The 14,895-nt window shown below is 41.1% G+C and overlaps 1 non-coding gene across 1 annotated transcript; it reads right to left on the minus strand.

The window, feature by feature from the left end:
• Nucleotides 1–1,825: 1,825 nt before the first annotated feature.
• LOC131257286 (small nucleolar RNA R71) lies at nt 1,826–1,932 on the minus strand. The gene has a single exon (XR_009177294.1). It is a non-coding gene; the product is annotated as a small nucleolar RNA R71 (small nucleolar RNA).
• Nucleotides 1,933–14,895: the final 12,963 nt, after the last annotated feature.

Raw genomic sequence — 14,895 nt, forward strand, 5'->3', positions numbered from 1 at the left:
TCTATAAGAGGAGAGAAGAAAAAGAGGCCGAGGGAGGAAAACAGGGAGCAAGGGCAGCTACGGCTGGACGTGAAAGCAAAGGTGGACGTGGAGCTTGGCTTGGCTTGGCTGCAGATGAACAGAGCAAGAGTTTAGTAGCGAAGAGAGAGTGCTGGAGCAGTTCGGCAGGGAGAAAAAGGGAAGATCTGGAGGCTGAACGGGAGAGAGAGAGAAAGAGAAGAGAAGTTTGTTTCTTCCTCTTTACTTAAATTTCTTGCTATGTCTCCTTTCTTCTTTCTCCTTTGTTTATTTGTTTATTTTAGCCTATTCATGTGTGGCTAAACCCCTTAGCTAGGGATAAGGGGTGAAGCTTGTGGCGTGATGGGGTGATCCTACGGCCTGGATGCATGTGATGAACTGACGTTGATTCTGGTGTGATTGAATGGAATGCTTTCAAGTTTTTTTTTTATGATTTATTGTGACTTAAATTACAATATATTTGCGATGGCTTTGAGTATGTCCATTCCCTTATTGTGACTATGCAGTTGGGAAACTCTGTTGTCCACCATTGCCCCTTGGACATGGTTGGATGATGGAACTCTTCCTGACATTCATACATCACTCAGATTGGCTGTGAATTGATTTGATTTTGTTGTTTGCTTTGTCTCATGGGCATGGTTTTGTGATGGAATCCATTCTAATTCATATACCTTTCATCTCTTGAAAACCAGATTAAGTAAGTTCAGTTTAAATTCCATAATTCTTGATGCAGGCATAAGATCTCCCTGATCTCTATAAGTGGATCCTCTGAATCCCTAGTTTCCTTCCTCTGAATTCCTTAAAGTTTTAAATAATTATTCCACAATTATTCCTTAAAATTCTATTTGGTTAGATCATATTTGAGTCTAGTTCTAGTTCTACTTGGTTTCAGATAACGTACAGGTATCAGTCCTTGTGGATTCGACCTCGGTCTTACCGAGTTTATTACTACATCACAACCCTATACTTGGGGAGTGAACAAGTTTTTGGCGTCGTTGCCGGGGACTGACGGTTACGATTCTCTGAAATTAATTAGTTTTAGAATTAGTTTAATATTAGGATTTAACTAACTTTAGTTTTAGGTTTTTAATTGATTTTTAGAACTAACTTGTTTCTGTGTTTTGTAGGATACTGACATAAGTCCATAATTTGGTAATCTCTTTCCAACTCTCCATCTCCTTCCTTTTAGATTTTCTTTTCCTTTCTTAGGATTAGGCTTTGAATTTGATTGAGGGCTGCGAGTGTTTCATGCCCAAGTGGGCCCGTGACAACACTCGACGTCTCTTGACTGAAGGAGGATTGGTTGAGGGGTTGACTATCCATCGCAGGACTAGACACTGCTCGAAATCCCCTGAGTTAACTGAAGTTATGGCTGAACACCAACCTCCTCTACTTCCACCAACGGTGGAGGATACCCAAGATGAGAATGAGGTGCAACAGGCACCCCCGCCTCGTACTCTACGAGATTATCTACAACCGGTGGGAGTGAGTACGCCCTCATGCATGATTTTCCCTGAAAACACAGGACAAATGGACATCAAGCTAGGAGTTATCCAACTCCTTCCCAAATTCCATGGACTTGAATCAGAGAGTCCATATTTGCATTTGAAAGAGTTCGATGAGATTATAGCTACATTATGTTTTCTTAATGTATCTGAGGATACAATTAGGCTGAAACTCTTTCCTTTTTCTTTAAAAGAGAAAGCTAAGACGTGGTTACATTCACTGCGTCCTAGATCCATTGGCACATGGAACGACATGCAGAGGGAATTCATAAAAAAAATTCTTCCCACATCATAAAATGATTACCCTCAGAAAAGCGATCATGAACTTTGCCCAAAAGGAAGATGAAACATTCTTCCAATGTTGGGAAAGGTTCAAAGATTTGGTCAGTTCATGCCCACAACACGGATTTGAAACGTGGCGCATTACAAATTTTTTCTATGATGGACTGACATCTTCCATGCGCCAAATGGTCGAGACAATGTGTAATGGAGAGTTCATTAATAAAGATGTCGACGAGGTATGGGACTACCTCGACAGTCTGGCTGAAAAAACACAATCTTGGGACTATTACCCAAAGTCGAACACCACGTCTAGGCCGACTCAATTAAAGGAGAAAGGTGGATTATATCTCTTGAAAGAAGAGGATGATCTCAAGTGTAAAGTGACTACGCTCATAAGGAAAGTTGAGGCCATGGAAGGAAAGAAGGATACGGTTAATGAAATTGTTTGCGGCATCTGTGATTGCAACATTCATACAACTGAAAACTGTCCTACAATACCCGCCTTTCGAGGAGTGTTGAATGAACAAGCCAATGCCGTAAACAACTATCAAAGACCTTTTACTGGACCTAACTCCAATACATACAATCCTGGCTGGAAAAATCATCCAAACTTTAGTTGGAGGAATGGACAAACGGCGACCCCTCCAGGTTTCTTCAATCAAAATCCAAATCAAGTGAAACCTTAAGAGGAACCGGTTCAAAATCCCATACAAGAGCTGGCTCAGGCAATGCGGGGAATTACAGATTTTATGCAAAAGATAGATTCTCGTATGACGGTTATAGAAAAGGGGATGCTTCCTGCACAACCTCTCCCCAATCCTAAACCGCAGTACGAGATTAATGATCCCAGCTCTTCAAATCAGATGGGGCACGCTAAATCCATCACCACTCTTAGGAGTGGAAAGATCATTGATAAAACTCTTCCGGTTAGGCCCGAAAAGCCTCAAGAGCCAGAAGAGGACAACAATGATAGATCCAGTGATACCCCACAAAAATTAGAACCAGAACTTCTAGAGAAGCCAGTTGCTCCATTCCCCCAACGGTTGGTTTCACCAAAACCTCTCTCTAACTCTCAGGATATCCTAGAGGTGTTGAAACAAGTGAAAGTCAACATTCCTCTACTTGATGTCGTGAAACAGATTCCTTCATATGCCAAATTTCTGAAAGACTTATGCACGACCAAAAGACGGAAAATTATTCAAAAGAAAATCTTCTTGACTGAGAAAGTGAGTGCCATCCTGAAGCAAGACGCGCCGCAGAAATTCAAGGATCCCGGTAGCCCAACCATATCATGTGTAATCAGGAACCATCTAATTGATCACGCACTTATTGACTTAGGAGCGAGCGTAAATCTGATTCCCTACTCGGTATACAAACAGTTAGGTTTGGGCGAATTAAAACCCACCCTAACCACACTACAACTTGCTGATCGCTCTGTTCGTGTACCAAGAGGGATAATTGAGGATGTGTTGGTCCAAGTTGATAGATTTTACTACCCTTTAGATTTTATCATCCTGGACATCGAACCCATCAATAACATGAGCACTTAGATTCCTGTTATTCTTGGTCGCCCATTCCTTGCCACGTCAAATGCAATTATCAATTGCAGGAATGGTGTCATGACTATGTCTTTTGGAAATTTGACATTGGAGTCAAACATTTTTTTCAATAATGGCAGCAACGCAGAGGATGATGACGATTTCCACGACATTAACATGATTGACTCTTTCGTGGAAGATACGACACCTCTGACCTTATCCTCCGACCATCTAGAGACATGCCTGGCCCACTCCCATGATTTTGATGATGACATGCTTAGGGAGACGTGCGCCTTGCTTGATACTGCACCGGTACTTGAAGTTAACCGGTGGAGGCCACAATTTGAAGAATTACCACAAGCCGATGTAGTGCCTCTACCGTCTAACCTCAAGCCGCCGAAGCTTGACCTAAAACCTTTGCCCTCTGATTTGAAATATGCCTATTTAGGTCAAGATGAGACATACCCGGTGGTGATCTCTGCCCACCTGGAGAAAGAACAGGAGAGTATGCTCATATCTACTCTCATTGAGCATAAAGGAGCCCTAGGATGGACGATAGCGGACCTCAAGGGAATCGATCCCTCGATTTGTACTCACCGCATATATCTTGAGGATAATGCAAAAACGCTCGGCAACCACAACGTAGACTAAATCCAAATATGAAGGAAGTGGTTAAGGCCGATGTTCTTAAACTATTGGACGTGGGTATTATATACCCTATATCTGATAGTCAATGGGTGAGTCCAACTCAAGTGGTCCCTAAGAAGTCCGGAATCACTATCGTAGCCAATGCTAATAATGAACTCGTGCCAACTAGAGTCACTACTGGTTGGAGAATGTGCATTGACTACAGGAAGTTGAATACCGTCACGAGGAAAGACCACTTTCCTTTACCATTCATTGATCAGATCCTGAAAAGGTTAGCTGGTCATTCCTATTACAGTTTCCTTGACGGGTATTCGGGCTACAACTAGATAGAGATAGCCCCTGAAGACCAGGAAAAGACCACATTTACATGTCCCTACGGCACCTTTGCTTATCGAAGGATGCCATTCGGACTATGTAATGCCCCTGCCACCTTTCAGCGATGTATGCTTAGTATCTTTTCTGATATGGTAGGGCAATATCTAGAGGTCTTCATGGACGACTTCTCTGTTTATGGTCCATCTTTCAGCAAATGCTTGGAAAGTCTTAAATGTGTGCTGAAAAGATGTGAAGAAAAGAACTTGGTACTTAATTGGGAGAAGTGCCATTTCATGGTTCAGAAGGGAATTGTCCTTGAGCATATCATCTCGTCCAAGGGAATCGAGGTAGATAAGGTAAAAATCGATCTTATCTCTAACCTACCTCCTCCCAAGAACATTAAGTCGTGCGATCCTTCTTAGGACACGCAGGATTTTACAGGCGATTCATAAAGGACTTTAGTCTCCTCTCTCGTCCTTTATGTAATCTTCTTCAAAAGGATGCTCCGTACGAGTGGACTGAGCAATGCCAGGAAGCTTTCACCAAGCTTAAGGGCACGTTAACCACTGCACCTATCATGCAGCCACCCGACTGGAGCCTTCCTTTTGAGCTTATGTGCGACCCTTCTGATTATGCTCTTGGGGCGGTCCTAAGCCAGAGAAAAGATAAGAGGCCCTACGTCATTCATTACGCAAGTAGAACTTTAAATTCTGCCCAGGTAAACTACTCGACTACGGAAAATGAACTCTTAGCTGTAGTGTTCGCCTTGGACAAATTTAGGTCCTACTTGATCGGATCCAAGATCATTATCTACACAGATCATGCGACACTTAAGTATCTTCTTTCTAAGAATGATTCTAAGTCCCGTTTGATACGATGGATCCTTCTACTCCAAGAATTTGATTTGGAAATTAAAGATAAAAAGGGAGTAGAGAACGTAGTGGCCGATCACCTTTCTCGCCTTAATACCTCTGAGTCCCTTGAGATGCCCCATATCAACGACATGTTCCCTGATGAACAACTGTTCAGAGTCTCCCATTCACCTTGGTTTGCTGATATTGCTAATTATCTTGCTACAGGTGCCATACCGACACAGTGGACTGCGCAAGATAAGAAGAAAATTTTCACCGAGGTGCACAATTTTTTCTGGGATGATCCTTATTTATTTAAATATTGCCCAGACCAAATCCTAAGGAGATGTGTACCAGACGATGAGCATCAGAGCGTCATCTCCTTCTGTCACTCACAGGCCTGTGGTGGTCACTTTTCTGCTAAAAAGACCACGGCCAAGATTCTGTAGTGTGGCTTTTACTGGCCCACTATGTTTAGGGACACTCATGAGTTTTGCAAAGCTTGTGAGCGTTGTCAGAAATTGGGAGCATTGTCCCGTCAAAATATGATGCCTTTGAATCCCATCCTTATCATTGAAGCATTTGATTGCTGGGGCATTGATTTCATGGGACCATTCCCCCAATCGTTTGGGAATCTGTATATTTTGCTCGCCATGGATTATGTCACTAAATGGGTCGAAGCGATTCCGTGTCGAAAGAATGACCATCGCACGGTCATTAAATTCCTAAAAGAAAACATCCTTTCTCGATTCGGAACGCCTCGAGCCATCATTAGTGATGGGGGCTCACACTTTTGTAATAAACTATTTGAGAGCTTAATGAAGAAATACGGTATCTCTCATAAGGTGAGCACCCCATACCATCCACAGACAAGTGGACAAGCTGAGATTTCTAATAGGAAAATTAAATACATTTTGGAGAAAACGGTTAACCCTGACCGTAAGGATTGGTCAATCCGATTGACCGATGCCTTATGGGCATACCGTACTGCCTTTAAAACCCCTATTGGAATGTCTCCCTTTAGACCTGTCTATGGGAAAGCTTGTCACTTGCCTGTGGAGCTGGAACATAAAGCGTACTGGGTGATCAAAAATCTTAATTTCAATCTGGACAACGCTGGCTCGCTACGCAAACTTCAATTGAATGAACTTGAAGAAATCCGGAATGATGCGTACGATAATTCGAGAATTTACAAGGACAAGATGAAAGCATTTCATGATTAACACATTTTGCGAAAATCATTCACGCCTGGTCAGAAGGTCCTTTTGTACAATTCTCGATTACATCTCTTTCCGGATAAGCTTCGATCTCGTTGGACCGGCCCTTACATTGTTGTTACTATTTTTCCTTATGGGGCCATTGAGATTAGAGATCCCGACAATGGCAAGGAGTTTAAAGTCAATGGACATCGATTGAAACCATTTGTCGAGAAATTTGATTCAGAGGACATGTCCATGCCTCTGACTGATCCTGTTTACCAGGATTGATCTCCTAGTCTGATGGAGGTATAGGTAGGTTTATCGCTTTCATAGGACTAGGGTAGTTGCTTTATTTGTCTGGCTGAAGACGGTAAACTTAGCGCTCCTGGGAGGCAACCCAACTCTTTATTTCATTTCGTTTTTATCATTAGTTAGTTCAATGTTTGTGGGTAACATTACTGCAAATCCTCACGAGACTACAACTCGTCCACTAGGGGCAACCTAGGGGTTTAAAGGCTTGTTGCATATGCTAAATGCAATTGAGAGTACCTGTGAAAGTGGTGTAGGTAGGATTTCATTTGTGCTATTTTTATTTTTATTTTTCTTTTTGTTGGTTTTTCTCTTGTGCTGACCCGCTCTTACGTAGATATATTTGGAAAACCTCTTGATTCTTTCGTCCAGGTACTATCTTTCCATCACTCCTCTTATATTTTCGTTGTCCCATATGCATTGCATGTTTATTTCTTTTACATTGAGGACAATGTAGATTTTTGGTTGGGGGTGGGAGATTAAGTTTCCTAATCAGTGTTTTCTTAGTCTTGAGCAAAAGTTGTGAAAATTTTTAATTTTTCAGGATTTCTGATGAATTCGAAGTGATTTCGACGGCCATCTAGGGCACTTAGAATTTCAAGATGCGTAATGTTGGTACTTTATGACTCTTGGATTCAGTTATCTATTAAATTTCACAGCTAAGTTTGAATTGTTAATTCAGAATTAGAAGATTGTACACTTTGATTGAGTTATGATCTCACATGTCACATCTCGCTTTCACATTAAGGTCTCAGTTTGATATTGAAAGGATTGGGTGGATAATCTTCATCATAGGTTTGCTCCCTCTAGGTGAAGGTTTGATTTTCCAAAGTAGCCTACGGAAAGGGATGGACAATGGTCTTCATCATAAGTTTGCTCCCTATAGGTGAAGATTTGATTCCTCCCCTTGGCGGTATTTCAATGAAAAAAAAAATCAAATAGTAAAAGAATAAAAAGATAATGTGTAAGCCAAGTTGGGTTATCGTGAATTCTCTTATTGGTTACCAATAATATCCTTAAATAGAGAGGTGAATCTCAATGTTGATAAGTCGAGATTAGACTATACATCCATGGAATTCAGTGTTTGGAATTGTTCTAATTAAGGGATTAATATTTGAACTTGATTATGAAGTTTACTGTGAGCTTGATTTCAGGAGAAAGTAATGCCAACAATCATGAATCGTAGACTTCTAATTCTGGATTGTTTTTAAAAATCACTCGAGTTTATAAAATGTGTTCTACAATTTTCAATTTATTTTTCGCATACTTTGCTCGGGACTAGCAAAATGCTGGTTGGGGGTTGTGTTGAGGCTCAAATACTGCATATTAGACCCCAATTATTTTCTGGATTTACAAGCATGATGCTGGTTAATGACCTGATTTAATCGTATTTGTGATGCAGAGTATGTTTACGAGCATGGGCTGGAAAGGATGTTAAAAGCATGGATTTAAAGCTCAGGCATTACCAAGAGCAAGGGACGGACTCCAGGGGACAAAGATCGAAGAAATTACATGCCAGGGGTCCGAGAAAATTGAGAAACTGAAGCTCAAGTGGCCTGAAAGTCAGCCAGATTACAAGATCACAAAGTTTCCACCATCCGCTTGCTTCGAAACTTGATACATGGCCCGAGGACCATAAATTAACCGTACAAGTTGAAAATCAGCCATTGGATCTTTTTGGAAATGTCCCAACGGACAGATCAGCCCACAACTTATCAATCTGGGGCCCGCCTGATATCTTGAAATACTTCAATTTTGGTGTCAACCATTTAAATCATATGGTAACCAGGTTGGACGGAGCTGATCTCTCATATACATCAGCATGGGACCCACATGTGCATTGCACATGTACAGCGTGGGAGCACCAGGCGTGCACGGAAACTCTAGGACGGTCAAACCGTCCTGGACTTGAATTCCTTCACAAACCGCAATGCCGTCCCTCTGTTACGCAGACGGTTGGATTGCGGAAGCAGGTGGGCCAATATCAGCGTGCGTTTTCATGATCCGCACCGTTCAATGTGATCAGGAGGTCAAACCGACCACACAATGATCTACGGTCCGATCTTCACGAAATTAATGCATATGCAGGGAGTCCAAACGCCGGTCGGACGGCTGAAGAACAGAGTCAATGGGCCGCAGTATCGGAAGAAAAAATCATCTCCCTCTGCACCGAAATTCGACTGCAAGCTCAATGGACGGCATGGATTTCCAAAAACACTAGTAAAGTGGGCCCCACCACGCCTCAGCGCTTGCTCTGCTTCCGTATGTCCGTGAAAACCGGAAGCCACCTGGCTTTCTCGGGCCGTTATGCATCCATGATGATGGTCAGATGCATGATCCAGACCGTCCAATCCTGTGCAAGGTCTGATATAACCACGCCCAAGAAGTCAGATCGTCAAAATGGTTGGCCAAACCGCACCAAACGCGGGTCGAACGCAAGCACTCCTTGCGTAATATCAGAGCAACAGCGGGATGTTCTTGACTGCTTCCGGCTCGTGAAACTTCCGCAGGAAGTGCGGAAGTCCTTCTTCGACGACAGCTCTATAAGAGGAGAGAAGAAAAAGAGGCCGGGGGAGGAAAACAGGGAGCAAGGGCAGCTACGGCTGGACGTGAAAGCAAAGGTGGACGTGGAGCTTGGCTTGGCTTGGCTGCAGATGAACAGAGCAAGAGTTTAGTAGCGAAGAGAGAGTGCTGGAGCAGTTCGGCAGGGAGAAAAAGGGAAGATCTGGAGGCTGAACGGGAGAGAGAGAGAAAGAGAAGAGAAGTTTGTTTCTTCCTCTTTACTTAAATTTCTTGCTATGTCTCCTTTCTTCTTTCTCCTTTGTTTATTTGTTTATTTTAGCCTATTCATGTGTGGCTAAACCCCTTAGCTAGGGATAAGGGGTGAAGCTTGTGGCGTGATGGGGTGATCCTACGGCCTGGATGCATGTGATGAACTGACGTTGATTCTGGTGTGATTGAATGGAATGCTTTCAAGTTTTTTTTTTTATGATTTATTGTGACTTAAATTACAATATATTTGCGATGGCTTTGAGTATGTCCATTCCCTTATTGTGACTATGCGGTTGGGAAACTCTGTTGTCCACCATTGCCCCTTGGACATGGTTGGATGATGGAACTCTTCCTGACATTCATACATCACTCAGATTGGCTGTGAATTGATTTGATTTTGTTGTTTGCTTTGTCTCATGGGCATGGTTTTGTGATGGAATCCATTCTAATTCATATACCTTTCATCTCTTGAAAACCAGATCAAGTAAGTTTAGTTTAAATTCCATAATTCTTGATGCAGGCATAAGATCTTCCTGATCTCTACAAGTGGATCCTCTGAATCCCTAGTTTCCTTCCTCTGAATTCCTTAAAGTTTTAAATAATTATTCCACAATTATTCCTTAAAATTCTATTTGGTTAGATCATATCTGAGTCTAGTTCTAGTTCTACTTGGTTTCAGATAACGTACAGGTATCAGTCCCTGTGGATTCGACCTCGGTCTTACCGAGTTTATTACTACATCACAACCCTATACTTGGGGAGTGAACACGATGATATCGGTACCAGGTCGATTGCATCAAACAAGGACATAAACTATCTAGCAAGCTTAATGAAAAAAATCTATTGGATTTATCGATGCCTCGACTCTGATATCATATCATCGACATTCAAATTCCGATGATCTCGAAGGTCCCTTGATCATTCTCGTAAACCTGAAATATTTCAAAGCAAGTCTCTCTCATTTTTCAAATGTCGAGGAATCGATGCTCGTATCGATGAAATCGGAGTTTGAAATCCGATGACATCGACACGTGTATCGATGCTCTCGACCAGTTGACAAAAGGTTTCAAAAGCGTATGACATTCGAGTTTGTGTCATCGAGCGGCTAGTCGATGCTATCGAGAGTATACACTCGATGATATCGAACTCTGTCATAAATGTGACCGTTTTATATCCGTTAGAACCTTTTGCCTATTTAAAGAGAGACTCGCCTTTATTGCTGTGAGAGAAAGAAGAGAGTGCTTTTGTGTGTTTCAAGCCTAAGATCATTTACCTAAAGCCCTTTCTCTCAAGGGAGTTCATCCTCCAATCCACCCTCATCATTGATATTCAATAGAGTGGATTGGGAAATGAACTTCCGTATTCAAGGATCCTCCAGCTACTACCTTAATGATAAATCATTAAGCTGGGATGCCTTGAATGCATGATCGAAATCACTCTATCTTCCTTATAGTAAAACATTTTATAAAGTAGGATTCCGTCCTAACCTTGGCCCAACCTGAAGCCGAGTATTGGTATATCATTTGTGTTGCGGATCAAGGGAGCAGAAGACTCTTCGTCAATAAGGAGGAGGAGATCTTCGGCATTGTGCTAATCGGGACTCATCAACTTATTTGTAAGTATCTAGAGTCCAAGAGGACACTTGTCATCATTCTTTTTTAGGTTTGGGTCTTAAGTGGTTCTCACCCTTTTAAGTCCTTGTAAGAGGCCTCCGGCGGGAGTGTACGTAGTGGGTGTATTGTGTGGACCCTTGCTCTATGGAGAACACAAACATCTGGTTGAGGGTGAACCAGTCAAAACCTTGGGTTTGATGTAAATCGCGAAAAACCTCTGATAGGGTCTTATGGAAGATCCTTGGCCAGTGAGCCTAAAAGTGGGTGCGTTGTGTTGAACCTTGCTCGTGAGAGCATAAACAGTCAGCCTCAGTGTAGGTTGTAAAGGTTGAAGGTGAACCTGATTTAAAACCTTAGGTTTGAGGTGAACCACTGTGAAACCTCCTTAGTGAAATCCGGTACACTCAAGGGTTGAGTGCGGTTATTGGAAGTGGACTAGACAAGTAGTCGAACCACTATAAAAATGATTGTGTTTGAGATTGCTATTTTTTTATCTGTGTGATTTGCTTTAATATTTTCATATCTAAATATCTGTGATTACACCTCACACACTTACACAGTTATATCCATCATAAACTAGTTGAATATTGCTTACATCTTAAATAGTTTGTGATTGGATCCTCTACCGGGCTTGGAAGCCAGTAGAGTTACATTTGAGTAATCCTAATATGTGTCTGTTGTTAGGATTAGTGAAATAGGATTTTGAATATATCATAAAACTTTAAAAAGTCCTATTCACCCCCCTCTAGGACATATTGACATATTCCTACTTCAATTAAAGTGGTCGTTACCGCAATTTCAATTGGTATCAGAGCAGGTCTCTCTTAAAGGGCTTCACCGCCTAGAGAGTGATCTTGACTAAAGTTGGAATCATGTTTAAAAATGTCCAAGAAGGTGTGACAGATCAGAACAATTGCCTTGTAATCCATACTGCTCTGAAAGCTGGCAATAATTCAAAATGGTACCTTGATAGTGGATGCTCCAGACACATGACTGGTGATTAAACTCACTTTTGTGAGTATTCAAACTTTGATGGAGGTCCAGTCATGTTTGGAGATGGTAGCTCAACGAAAATAGTTGGACAAGGAACAATAACTGTACCGGGCCTTCCAAAAATCAAACATGTCCTCCGTGTAGAAGGCCTGAAACATAATCTTCTTAGTATCTCCCAAATCTGCGACAAAGAACATCTAGTCACCTTCTCAAAAGATGTGTGTAGAATCTTCGATCATACAAGAAAATCTCTCATAAAAGGTTTACGTACTAGTGATAACTGTTATGTCATCGAAAGTACAAATGAGAGTGTGTTGACCACAAAGTGTAATATGTCTGTAAATATTGAGTCCAGATTATGGCATCAAAGGTTGGACATGTTCACTATCGGAATTTAGCTAAGCTTAGCTTAAAAAATTTGGTTAGAGGTCTTCCCAAGATTAGAAAAGAAGAGAAAATTGTTTGTGGAGAATGTCTAAAAGGAAAATAGATAAAAATTGGTCACAAAAAGACAACCACCATAGCAACAACAAATCCTTTGGATTTGCTGCATATGGATTTGGTTGGTCCTACCAAAGTGGAAAGCCATGGCACGAAAAGATATTTCCTGGTGGTAGTAGATGACTATACCAGATTTACTTAACGTCGCATTTCTTCAGGAGAAATCAGATGTGTTAGAAGAATTTGTAATCTTGGCAAAACGACTTCAAAATGAAAAAAGGATATGGCATCAATTGCATCTCAGAAGTGATCATGGTGGGGAATTTGAGAATGAAAATTTTGAAAAGTATTGCAATGAGAAAGGAATTCATCATGAATTCTCAGCTCCAAAAACCCCACAGCAGAATGGAGTCGTTGAAAGAAAAAAATGAGTATCACAGGAGATGGGATCAGTTATGCTAAATGGGAAAGATATGACAAGAAGTTTTTGGGCAGAAGCTGTTAATACCGCCTGCTACATCATAAACAGAGTATATCTTAGAGTAGGTCTGAACAAAACTCCGTACGAATTATGGTATGAGAAGTTACCTAGTGTGAAATATTTTCGAGTCTTTGGTAGTAAATGCTATATTTTGAGAGATAGAGATTACCTAGGGAAATTTGAATCTAAAAGTGATGAGGGTATTTTTCTGGGTTATGCTATGAATAGCCGTGCTTATAGAGTATATAATCTAAGAACTCTCACTATTCAAGAGTCTGTCAATGTGGTAGTTGATGATCATCCTCATGATGAGGATACCCCTGTGAATGAAATTGAAGACGATGTAGATTCATACATACTTGATAAATCAGATAATAAATCTCCATCTGCAAATGATCCCCAACCGTTACCTAACATACCCATCATTAAGGATCATCCTCAAGAACAGATTATTGGAAATCCAAATGACGGTGTAAGAACTCGACGACAAATAGAAAATATCTATAGCCATTTCTGCTTTACCTCAAAGATTGAACCCAAGAACATTGTGGAAGCTCTTCAAGATGAACATTGGATAAATGCTATGCAAGAAGAACTTCAACAATTTTAAAGAAATGAGGTATGACAACTGGTTCCCAGACCACTCGATACAAATGTCATTGGAACCAAATGGGTCTTTAAGAATAAATCTGAGGAATCAGGAAATGTGATTAGGAACAAAGCAGCTCAAGGGTACTCACAGATAGAAGGCATCGATTTTGATGAGACATTGCTCCTATAGCTCGCCTTCAGTCTATCAGAATTCTTATGTCCATTGCATGTGCATTAAAATTTAAATTATTTCAAATGGATGTTAAGAGTGCTTTTCTTAATGGAGATCTTACTGAAGAAGTTTATGTAGAACAACCAAAGGGATTTTCAGATCCTAAGTGTCCTCATTACGTATATCGTCTAAACAAAGCCCTCTATGGTCTCAAACAAGCATCACGTGCTTGGTATGAACGATTGACAAAATTTCTTTTGGACCATAAATTCAGCAGAGGGAATGTTGATAAGACCTTATTTACACAAAGAATAAAAGACTCACTGCTTATTGCACAAATTTATGTGGATGATATAGTCTTTGGTTCAACATGTGAAGATGTCGCATACAAATTTGCCGACCTCATGAAATCAGAATTTGAAATGAGTATGGTTGGTGAACTAAACTTCTTCCTAGGATTACAGGTCAAGCACCTATATGATGGAATCTTTATCTGTTAAACCAAGTATGCGAACGATTTGGTGAAAAGGTTTGGTCTTGAATTTTCTTATCACACTCCCATGAGCACCACACTCAAACTCTCCAAAGATATAAATGGCAAGAGTATGGATCAACATCTCTACCAGAGTATGATAGGTAGTCTACTATATCTCACAGCTAGTCGCCTTGATATATCTTTTAATGTGGGGGTATGTGCTCGATATCAGGCAAATCCTAAGGAATCTCACCTAACGGTCGTAAAGAGGATCATTAAATATATAGCAGGAACTGCCTCCTTCGGACTGTGGTATCCATTTGAAACATCTACCATCATTGCTGGGTACTCTGATGCCGACTAGGTAGGAAATTTAGATGATCGAAAATCAACAAGCGGAGGATATCCTATTGGACTATCTTTCTTTCAATTCCACATTTATTTTTTAATTTGGCATAGTCCTATTCACCCCCCCTCCCCCCCAAGGACGTTTAGCTCAGCCTTTTCACATAGTGGGCCAATAGACACCGCACTACAGAATTTTGGCCATGGTCTTTTTAGCAGAAAAGTGAACACCACAGGCCTGAGAGTGACAGAAGGAGATGACACTTTGGTGTTCATTTTCTGGCCACATCTCCTTAAAATTTAGTCTGGGCAGTACTTAAACAAGTATGGATCGTCCCAAAAGAACT

The sequence above is a fragment of the Magnolia sinica genome, chromosome 9 (genome assembly GCF_029962835.1).
Source record: "Magnolia sinica isolate HGM2019 chromosome 9, MsV1, whole genome shotgun sequence".
Taxonomy (NCBI): domain Eukaryota; kingdom Viridiplantae; phylum Streptophyta; class Magnoliopsida; order Magnoliales; family Magnoliaceae; genus Magnolia; species Magnolia sinica.